The following is an 11,503-nucleotide window of genomic DNA, read 5'->3' on the forward strand; positions in this document are numbered from 1 at the left end:
ACCCTTCTCCCTTCCGATCTTGAAGGGAGAAGGGTACATCAAAGTCATCCTCCATCCAGCTTTGTTCCGTTGCTGGTGAGGAACTGCGTTCCTTTGGAGGAGGAGAGGTGCTCTGTTTTTTAGAGTTTCCAGTTTTTTTGCTCTGTTTTTTCCCCATCTTTGTGGTTTTATCTACTTTTAGTCTTTGATGATGGTGATGTACAGATGGGTTTTTGGTGTGGATGTCCTTTCTGTTTGTTAGTTTTCCTTCTACCAGACAGGACCCTCAGCTGCAGGTCTGTTGGAGTTTACTAGAGGTCCACTCCAGACCCTGTTTGGCTGGGTATCAGCAGCGGTGGCTGCAGAACAGCGGATTTTCGTGAGACCACAAATTCAGCTGTCTGATAGTTCCTCTGAAAGTTTTGTCTCAGAGGAGTACCCAGTTGAATGAGGTGTCAGTCTGTCCCTACTTGGGGGGTGCCTCCCAGTTAGGCTGCTCAGGGGTGAGGGACCCACTTTAGGAGGCAGTCTGTCCGTTCTCAGATCTCCAGCTGCGTGCTGGGAGATCCACTACTCTCTTCAAAGCTGTCAGTCAGACAGGGACATTTAAGTCTGTGGAGGTTCTTGCTGAGTTTTTGTTTGTCTGTGCCCTGCCCCCAGAGGTGGAGCCTACAGAGGCAGGCAGGCCTCCTTGAGCTGTGGTGGGCTCCACCCAGTTCGAGCTTCCTGGCTGCTTTGTTTACCTAAGCAAGCCTGGGCAATGGCGGGCACCCCTCCCCCAGCCTCGCTGCCGCCTTGCAGCTTGATCTCAGACTGCTGTGCTAGCAATCAGCGAGACTCCGTGGGCATAGGACCCTCCGAGCCAGGTGTGCCGTTTCCAGGCCCTAGTGTGCCTGTTTTCCTAGTGTGCCGTTTTCCAGGCCCGTTGGAAAAGCGCAGTATTAGGATGGGACTGACCCGATATTCCAGGTGCTGTCTGTTTCCCCTTTCTTTGACTAGGAAAGGGAACTCCCTGACCCCTTGTGCTTCCCGAGTGAGGCAATGCCTCGCCCTGCTTCGGCTCGTGCACAGTGCGCTTCACCGACTGTCCTGCACCCACTGTTAGGCACTCCCTAGTCAGATGAAACCGGTACCTCAAGCAGAAATGCAGAAATCACCCGTCTTCTGTGTCGCTGGGGCTGGGAGGTGGAGACCGGAGCTGTTCCTATTCGGCCATCTTGGCTCCTAAAATTTATTTAATTAAGCATAAAATTACTTTCACATTTGTCTACAACCACAGTAAATACAGTTCTTGGCATAAAGACACAATCTTTATAATTTAAAGCCTCCCTACCTGCAAGATTACATATATAAAACTCCCATTATTGTTTATATAATCATGGATTAGTTTATCAAATTAAAATAGTTACACTATCCAGAATAAAATAAAATGGAAATAATTTACTCATAAGATTCATGTTTAAATCATCTTTATTTAGAAAACACTATCCTGAGAATTATAATTCCATTAAGCTTCAGTGTGAGCAAAAGTGTAATCGCTTAAGTAACAGCAGTTACTTAAACTGAAAATGAGATCAGTCAAAATTACTTTTGAAGACAGCAAAAATATTGTCAGATTTCTTGCTGTGGTTCTGGATGTTCAGTAGCGGGCTCATTTGAAGGCAGAATCAGCCCTGCAGGGAACTCACTTCTACCTTCAGAATATGGGGTTTAGGGGGAAAAATCCAGGTCTCGGGGGAAGGTAAGGAGGAAACCCTTCGGTGGAGAGACATTTCTCATTGCAAATGGAGCATGTGGTGGATCTGGGAAATCCCTTGGTGGAAAATAATCTTGAGAAGCTCCAAACACAGTTCCTGGAGAAGCTGGGGGGAAAGGAGGTCCTCTTCTCATGAACCGGCACTTGTATCCCCCAGAAACAATGGACCTCTGATTGGCCCAAGAGGTGGAGGAAAAAAGTGAGGGCCAGTTGCTTCATTTTCAGTGGGGAGAGATGAATCAGGCACGTTTAAATTACCAAAGTCATCTTTGGCATCATTTCTACTGGATTCCATTTCTGAAAGCATTGACCCATCCATTTTATCCAAAGAAGTCATATTAAACCTTCTGAGTTCTGCTGGTCCAGACAGTGTGCCAGAATTAGAATAAAATAATAAAATCTGTCTTGCCTTTGTGGAGGAAGAGCTGAATCAGGACATGACTGTCCTGGTGGAGGAAACATCATCCTACAGTCCTGTTCCCATGGAGGTGACAGGGACCCAGTGTCAGAAGAAGCCCTGTGAGGATTGGCTAACCTATCACATCTTGATTCTCCTCTTTCATTGGTAATCTGATGGTCCAGAGGATTCCCTGGACCTCTTGAGCCTCTTCCTCCTCCTCTTGTTAGCAAAGATGAGAGTCTGAGTGGGCCCGCCAACAAAGTTGGAGGACAGAGAAAAGCTCTTGTTTCGGATGAAGGCCGGCCCAATGGTGAGGGACCATATGGGGAATGCTCTCTGCCAAATGCTGTATTTGGAACATAAAGTGCATAAGGATCTTTTTCTAAAAGTTCAAATTTAAACTGTGCTTCAGTTAATTTTTGTCTGTTGTGAGCACTTTCTTTCGTTAAATCATTGAGGTTTCTTTCAGCAGTCCAAGCTGCCAACCAATTATTATGTGCTCTTTTCTCGTGGGAAATAATCCATCCTTGATAAGAATGAATCGTTCTCTCCAACTCTTCTTCAAGATCTTTAGCTCACTTTCTATAGGTCTCCAACTCTTCAGTGGCATGGCTAATCTTTTCGTGTACTTTAGAAAGTTTCTCTTCCTTCTCTAACCGGTAATTTTCCTCTACTGTTAATTTCCTCTGGAGTTTCATTTCATTTTCTTGATATAATTCAATCATCACTTTAAGTTTTTGTTGAAGCTTCTGATTCTCACTTTCAAATTTGTGTTTTCTGACTGCAAAGATGCTTGTTCAGTCTGAAGATTTTTAATATGCTCTGCAAGCTCTTCCTTTGTTTTATCAACTTCAGATAACTGACTATAAATTTGGTTTCTTTCTCCAAGATTTTTAAAGAAGCATTTAACTTAGCAGCATAAATCAGTTTCTTCAAAGCTCCTTTTGGAGGATTATCTGAGTAAGCACCATTTTCCGATTCACTGTTCATTTCTAATTCCAAGTTACCATCATCCGTTATGGTAACTTCTCCAAGCATAGCAGCCTGATCTTTCATTTTTAGCAAGCATTCAGTCAGAGTCTTGATGTGATTTTCTTTATCATTTAGAACTTGTTCTGCGTGTACTTTGGAGTCTTCAAATGTTATTTTCTGTTTATTAAGTTCACTCACGTGTTCTTTCCATACCTCAGCTTCTTCAAAAGCTGTTTCTCGTTTTCCCGAAGTTTAGAATGTTCATTCAAAGCATCCTTTATTGCTATCTTCAGTCGTTCTTCATTCATTTGAAATATCGTGAAGTTCATTTTGGCTTCAGCTACTTGTGATTTGAGGGATTTTGACTCATCTGTTAGAGACTGTATCCTTTTGCAAATATCCACTATCAATTCACCTTGTTCAGAATGTTTAGATTTCTCTTATTTTAACTCTTTTTCTAGACAGAGTATTTCATTCTCAAGTTCAGAATTGGACCTGTTTAGCTTTTCACAGGTTGCCTCCTTCTCAAAGCTGGCATCCTTTAAAGATGACTCTACTTCATAGCCTTCATACTCTTTTTGAACATGGCTAAATTTTTCAAGTAGTTTACATTCTTCTTCAATTAGTTCTGAAAGCGTTACAGCAAGCTTTTTTTCTCTTCCCACATAAAGCCGACTCCTAACCGATCTAAAACTTCTCCAAACAAAAAAAGAGAACAGCAAAAAAATCCATCAACAGCTGCACATATCACCAACTCCCATGGAAAACCATAAGGATTAGAGTCTGGTTTCATACTTTCAGGCAGTGCTGCCACAACCCTGCTAGGCTCCTCCAAGACAAGCCCCAAATACCACTGAGGGGTAGCCCCAGGCTCCTCCATAGCGCGAAGGCTGCTCTGGCGGTTGCCACAATAAACTTGGCCTGTCGGGGCCACAATAAACGGCAGAGAACACGCAGCCTTCAGTCTGGAACCCGAATCCGCACGCAGCAAACGGAGCGGACCATGGTGGAGCCGGCTGCGGGGCGAGCTGAGGACACGGGCAACCTTAGGTCTCAGAGGCCCACGCTGCCCACTCCAGCCCCCTTGTTACATTTTACATCCTGAGGCAGCACCTTTTATTATTATACTTTAAGTTCTGGGGTACATGTGCAGAACATGCAGGTTTGTTAGGTAGGTATACACATCGCATTGTGGTTTGCTGCACCCATCAACCCATGACCTACATTAGGTATTTCTCCGAGTGCTATCCCTCCCCTAGCCCCCCAACCCCCGACAGGCCCCAGTGTGTGATGTTCCCCTCCTTGTGTCCATGTGTTCTCATTGTTCAACTCCCACTTATGAGTGAGAACATGCGGTGTGTGGTTTTCTGTTCTTGTGATAATTTGCTGAGAATGATGGTTTATTGATTTGCATATGTTGAACCAGCCTTGCATCCCAGGGATGAAGCCCACTTGATCCTGGCGGATAAGCTTTTTGATGGGCTGCTGGATTCCGCTTGCAAGTATTTTATTGAGGATTTTCACATCGATGTTCATCAGGGATATTGGCCTGAAATTTTCTTTTTTTGTGTGTGTGTCTCTGCCAGGTTTTGGTATCAGGATGATGCTGGCCTCATACAATCAGTTAGGGAGGATTCCCTCTTTTTCTATTGGAATAGTTTCAGAAGGAATGGTACCAGCTTCTCTTTGTACCTCTGGTAGAATTCGGCTGTGAATCTGTCTGGTCCTGGACGTTTTTTGGTTGATAGGCTATTAATTACTACCTGAATTTCAGAACTTGTTATTGGTCTATTCAAGGATTCAACTTCTTCCTGGTTTAGACTTGGGAGGGTGTATGTGTCCAGGAATTTATCCATTTCTTCTAGATTTTCTAGTTTATTTGTGTAGAGTTGTTTATAGTATTCTCTCTGATGGTAGTTTGTATTTCTGTGGGATCAGTGGTGATACCCCCTTTATCATTGTTTATTGCATCTATTTGATTCTTCTCTCTTCTTTGTTGTCTGGCTAGTGGTCTATCTATTTTGTCAATCTCCTCCAAAAAACCCGCTCCTGGATTCATTGATTTTTTTGAAGGGTTTTTCATGTCTCTCTCCTCTTCAGTTCTCCTCTGATCTTAGTTATTTCTTGCCTTCTGCTAGCTTTTGAATGTGTTTGCTCTTGCTTCTCTAGTTCTTTTAACTGTGATGTTAGGGTGTCAATTTTAGATCTTTCCTACATTCTTTTTTGGGCATCTAGTGCTATAAATTTCCCTCTTAACAGTGCTTTAAATGTGTCCCAGGGATTCTGGTACGTTGTGTGTTTGTTGTCATTGGTTTCAAATAACTTCTTTATTTTGCCCTTCATTTCATTATTTACCCAGTAGTCATTCAGGAACAGGTTCAGTTTCCATGTAGTTGTGCAGTTTTGAGTGAGTTTCTTAATCCTGAGTTCTAATTTGACAGCATTGTGGTCTAAGAGACTTATGATTTCCTTTCTTTTGCATTTGCTAAGGGGTGTTTTACTTCCGACTATGTGGTGAATTTTAGAATAAGTGCGATGTGGTGCTGAGAAGAATGTATATTCTGTTGATTTGGGGTGGAGAGTTCTGTAGGTATCTATTAGGACCACTTGATCCAGAACTGAGTTCAAGTCCTGAGTATCCTTGTTAATTTTCTGTCTCATTGATCTGTCTAATATTGACAGTGGAGCATTAAAGTCTCCCACTATTATTGAGTGGGAGTCTAAGTCTCTTTGTAGGTCTCTAAGAACTTGCTTTATGAATGTGGGTGCTCATGTATTGGGTGCATATATATTTAGGATAGTTAGCTCTTCTTGTTGCATTGATCCCTTTACCATTATGTAATGTCCTTCTTTGTCTATTTTGATCTTTGTTGGTTTAAAGTCTGTTTTATCAGAGACTAGGATTGCAACCCCTGCTTTTCTTTTTCTTTGCTTTCCATTTGCTTAGTAAATATTCCTCCGTCCCTTTATTTTGAGCCTATGTGTATCTTTGCATGTGAGATGGGTCTCCTGAATACAGCACACTGATGGGTCTTTACTCTTTATACAGTTGGCCAGTCTGTGTCTTTTAATTGGGGCATTTAGCCCGTTTACATTTAAGGTTAATTTAATTAAGGTTAATTTGATCCTGTCATTATGATGCTAGCTGGTTATTTTGCCTGTTAGTTGATGCAGTTTTTTCATAGTGTCAATGGACTTTAAAATTTGGTATGTTTTTGCAGTGGCTGGTACTGGTTGTTCCTTTCCATGTTTAGTGCTTCCTTCAGGTGCTTTTGTAAGGCAGGCCTGCTGTTGACAAAATCTCTCAGCATTTGCTTGTCTCGTAAAGGATTTTATTTCTCCTTCACCTATGAAGCTTAGTTTGGCTGGACATGAAATTCTGGGTTGAAAATTCTTTTCTTTAAAAATGTTGAATATTGGCCCGCACTCTCTTCTGGCTTGTAGGGTTTCTGCAGAGAGATCTGCTGTTAGTCTGATGGGCTTTCTTTGTGGGTAACCTGACCTTTCTCTCTGGCTGCCCTTAACATTTTTTTCTTCATTTCAACCCTGGTGAATCTGATGATTGTGTGTCTTGGGGTTGGTCTTCTCGAGGAGTATCTTTGTGGTGTTCTCTGTATTTCTTGAATTTAAATGTTGGCCTGTTTTGCTAGGTTGGGGAAGTTCTCCTGGATAATATCCTGAAGAGTGTTTTTCAACTTGGTTCCATGCTCCCTGTCACTTTCTGGTACACCAGTCAAACATAGATTTGGTCTTTTCACATAGTCGCATATTGCTTGGAGGTTTTGTTCGTTCCTTTTCATTCTTTTTTCTCTAATCTTGTCTTCTCAATTTATTTCATTAAGTTGATCTTTAATCTCTGATATCCTTTCTTCCACGTGATCGATTTGGCTATTGATACTTGTGTATGCTTCACGAAGTTCTCGTGCTGTGTTTTTCAGGTCATTTATGTTCTTCTCTAAACTGGTTATTCTAGTTAGCAATTGCTCTAACTTTTTTCAAGGTTCTTAGCTTCCTTGCATGGATTAGAAAATGCTCCGTTAGCTTGGAGGGGTTTGTTATTACCCACCTTCTGAACCCTAATTCTGTCTATTTGTCAAACTCATTCTCTGTCCAGTTTTGTTACCTTGCTAGCAAGGAGTGGAGATTCTTTGGAGGAGAAGAGGCGTTCTGGTTTTTGGAATTTTCAGCCTTTTTGCACTGGTTTCTCCCCATCTTTGTGGATTTATCTACCTTTGATCTTTGATGTTGGTGACCTTTGGATGGGGTCCCTGAGTGGATGTGTTTTTTGTTGATGTTGACGCTATTCCTTTCTATTTGTTAATTTTCCTTCTAACGGTCAGGCCCCTCTGCTGCAGGTCTGCTGGATTTGCTGGAGGTCCACTCCAGGTCCTGTTTGACTGGGTATCATCAGCTGAGACTGCAGAACAGCAAAGATTGCTGCCTGTTCCTTCCTCTGGAAGCTTCGTCCCAGAGGGGCACCTGCCAGATGCCAGCTGGAGCTCTCCTTTATGAGGTGTTTGTCAGCCCCTACTGGGAGGTGTCTGTCAATCAGGAGACATGGGAGTCAGGGACCCACTTGAGGAGGCAGTCTGATCTTTAACAGAGCTTGAACGCTGTGCTAGGAGATCTGTTGCTCTCTTCAGAGCTGTCAGGCAGGAACGTTTAAATCTGCTGAAACTGCACCCACAGCCACTCCTTCCCTGAGGTGCTCTGTCCCAGAGTGATGGGGGTTTTATCTCTAAGTCCCTGACTGGTGCTGCTGCATTGTTTTCAGAGATGCCTTGCCCAGAGAGGAGGAATCTAAAGGGGCACTCTGGCCACAGTGACCTTGGTGAGCTGTGGTGGGCTGTGCCTAGTTCGATCTTCCAGGCAGCTTTGTTTACACCATGAGGGTAAAACCACCTACTCAAGCCTCAGCAATGGCGGATGCCCCTCCCCACACCAAGCTGGGGCATCTCAGGTGGACTTCAGACTGCTGTGCTGGCAGCGAGATTTTCAAGCCAGTGGATCTTAGCTTGCTGGGCTCCATGGATGTGGGGGCCACCGAGCCAGACCACTTGGCTCCCTGGATTCTGCCCCCTATCCAGGGGAGTGAATGGTTCTGTCTCACTGGCGTTCCAGGCACCACTGGGGTATGAAAATAAAAACTCCTGCAGCTAGCTTGGTGTCTGCCCAAATGACTGCCCAGTTTTTTGCTTGAAACCCCAGGCTCTGGTGGCATAGGCACCGCTTGGAATCTCCTGGTCTGTGGGTTGCAAAGACTGTGGGAAAAGTCTGGACCAGAGTGCACTGTTCTTATGGCACAGTCCCTGACGGCTTCACTTGGCTAGGAGAGGGACCCCTTGCACTTCCTGAGTGAGGCAATGCCCCACCCTGCTTCTGCTCACCCTCCATGGGCTGCACCTACCGTCCAACCAGTCCCAGTGAGATGAACCAGGTACCTCTGTTGGAAATGCAGAAATCACCTGCCTTCTGCGTTGATCTCGCTGGGAGCTGCAGAACGGAGCTATTCCTATTCAGCCGTCTTGCCAGCAAAATCCTTTTTTTCCCCTTTTTTTCGAGGTAGGGTCTCACTCTGTCACCCAGACTGGAGTGCAGTGGTGTGATCACTGCTCACTGCAGCCTCAACCTCTCCAGCTCAAGTGATCCTCCCACCTCAGCTTCCTGAGTAGCTGGGCCCCAGGCATGCACCGCCACACCTGGCTAATGTATTTTTATATTTTGTAGAGACAGAGTCTCCTTGCATTGCCCAGGCTGGTCTCGAGCTCCTGGGCTGACGTGATCCTCCTGCTTCAGCTTCCCAAAGTGCTGGAATTACCTGGTCAACAATTTTCTAATTGTTAAAAATAATATTAGTTAAAAATAAAAATTGATAACTTCATAGCAACTTGAAATAAAATCTATGAGATAATGTGAAAGTAAAATGCCAAGATACAAAGATGTAGATTTCCACCAGTAAAACAAAGATTCACTAGGAAAAGGAGGAACCAAGGGGAAGCAATCAGAGGACAATGTGGTAAAGCCCAAAATCTATCACTTCAGTGAAGCTTGAAATATAGACAAATGAAAGGCAAAAGAGGCAGGAAAAGCTGCACTGCAATGCATTCATCAGCTTTAATGCACTTACATTGTAGATCTCATGAGGAAATAAAAAAAGAGATGGTTTAAAAATGTCCCTCCATAGGCCCTTGTCTATACAAGGTCACAGTTTCATTGAGGGCTTTTTGTAAACTTGGGAGCATTTCAGTTATTAGTATATTCAGATGACATTAATTTCTCAACGGGATTCAATTTATGTTTTAAAATAATAGGACTTTCTAGAACACACATGCTGCACATACAGTGACCAAATATTTGAATTTTAACAGGTTTTAAGACTGTTTCCTGCCCTTGAATTGAGTTTTGTTTAAAGCAGTCTGAATATATCTTCTCTAATAGCAAAGCAGAGGATAAGCATACACCAAGGACTCATTATTTTGCCACTAAACAAGTTGCAAAAACAATATTTACTAAGCTCCTGGGAATATGTGTTAAGAACAGAAGGAGTTACTCAAAAGATGTCATGGTTTTGCAAGATGCATCCCTTGACTTTGAAAGTGAACTGGCAAGGTTGTAGAACAGAATTAAAAGGCCAAAGGGGGTTGAGAAATTGTATTTTCTATTACCAGTTTTCAAGCAGAACTTCAGCCAACTTGTCCTAGAAAAATGAGACATCGGTTTTTAGTGACATTCAAAGAGGCATGTTGTAATGATATTGAGGAATGGCTTTGTGAGTGGACAATCGATATGTCTGCATATCAGTGTTATTGCATTTGAAAAAACATTGCTTAGTTATAGAAAAACTTTAAGGATTAAAAGTCTCTGTGTTAGGCACTTGCTCTGGGGTGGTAATTTGTTTCTCAGGATTTCCATGGTCTGTGTGCAGGGAAGCAAAACACTCATACCACAAATTGTGTATACTGATAATGCACATACATGCTTATACTAATTAAAAAACAAACTATAACTGTTTTCACACAGGACACCATAATTAACCATAGTTTTATTATTAAATAATGAGCTGAATATCTTCAATCTAGTTGTAACATCTTAGAAAATTCAGTCATTTCATTTATTTCTTTATTTAATGAATATTTATTGAACCTTTATTATATATGCAAAGTAGTATTTAGGTACTGCAAAGCTCTACAGATGCACAAAGAAGGGTCCTGCCCTCAAACAAACTTGAGGGTCAGGAGGAGACACAAATAACACATCTATCAGGGACATATGTAATAGAGGACTGAAAGGAGAGGTATCCTTCACAGCTGAGCTGTTAGGAACCTTGAACTTGGCCTAATAGGTCAATTGTACTTCTGGTTAAGCACGTTCATTCTCTCAACAAACGTTTATTCAGTGACCATGGACCAGGCACTGTGCTGGTAATGAATCAACAGTGGTGAAGACAAAAAAAACAGGCAACCTACAGAATGGGAGAAAATTTTTGCAACCTACTCATCTGACAAAGGGCTAATATCCAGAATCTACAATGAACTCAAACAAATTTACAAGAAAAAAACAAACAACCCCATCAAAAAGTGGGCAAAGGACATGAACAGACATTTCTCAAAAGAAGACATTTATGCAGCCAGAAAACACATGAAGAAATGCTCATCATCACTGGCCATCAGAGAAATGCAAATCAAAACCACAGTGAGATACCATCTCACACCAGTTAGAATGGCCATCATTAAAAAATCAGGAAACAACAGGTGCTGGAGAGGATGTGGAGAAATAGGAACACTTTTACACTGTTGGTGGGACTGTAAACTAGTTCAACCATTGTGGAAGTCAGTGTGGCGATTCCTCAGGGATCTCGAACTAGAAATACCATTTGACCCAGCCATCCCATTACTGGGTATATACCCAAAGGACTATAAATCATGCTGCTATAAAGACACATGCACACGTATGTTTATTGCGGCACTATTCACAATAGCAAAGACTTGGAACCAACCCAAATGTCCAACAACAATAGACTGGATTAAGAAAATGTGGCACATATACACCATGGAATACTATGCAGCCATAAAAAATGATGAGTTCGTGTCCTTTGTAGGGACATGGATGAAACTGGAAAACATCATTCTCAGTAAACTATCGCAAGGACAAAAAACCAAACACCGCATGTTCTCACTCATAGGTGGGAATTGAACAATGAGAACTCATGGACACAGGAAGGGGAACATCACATTCCGGGTACTGTTGTGGGGTGGGGGGTGGGGGGGGCGGGGACAGCATTAGGAGATATACCTAATGCTAAATGACGAGCTAATGGGTGCAGGAAATCAACATGGCACATGAATACACATGTAACAAACCTGCACATTGTGCACATGTACCCTAAAACCTAAAGT

At 42.6% G+C, this 11,503-nt stretch overlaps 1 pseudogene; it reads right to left on the reverse strand.

Annotated features, from left to right (window-relative positions):
- Nucleotides 1-1,675: 1,675 nt before the first annotated feature.
- On the reverse strand, nt 1,676-3,987 carry LOC116475118 (melanoma inhibitory activity protein 2-like; annotated as a pseudogene).
- Between the last annotated feature and the right edge of the window lie 7,516 nt (nt 3,988-11,503).

The sequence above is a fragment of the Hylobates moloch genome, unplaced genomic scaffold (genome assembly GCF_009828535.3).
Source record: "Hylobates moloch isolate HMO894 unplaced genomic scaffold, HMol_V3 SCAFFOLD_10, whole genome shotgun sequence".
Lineage (NCBI taxonomy): Eukaryota > Metazoa > Chordata > Mammalia > Primates > Hylobatidae > Hylobates > Hylobates moloch.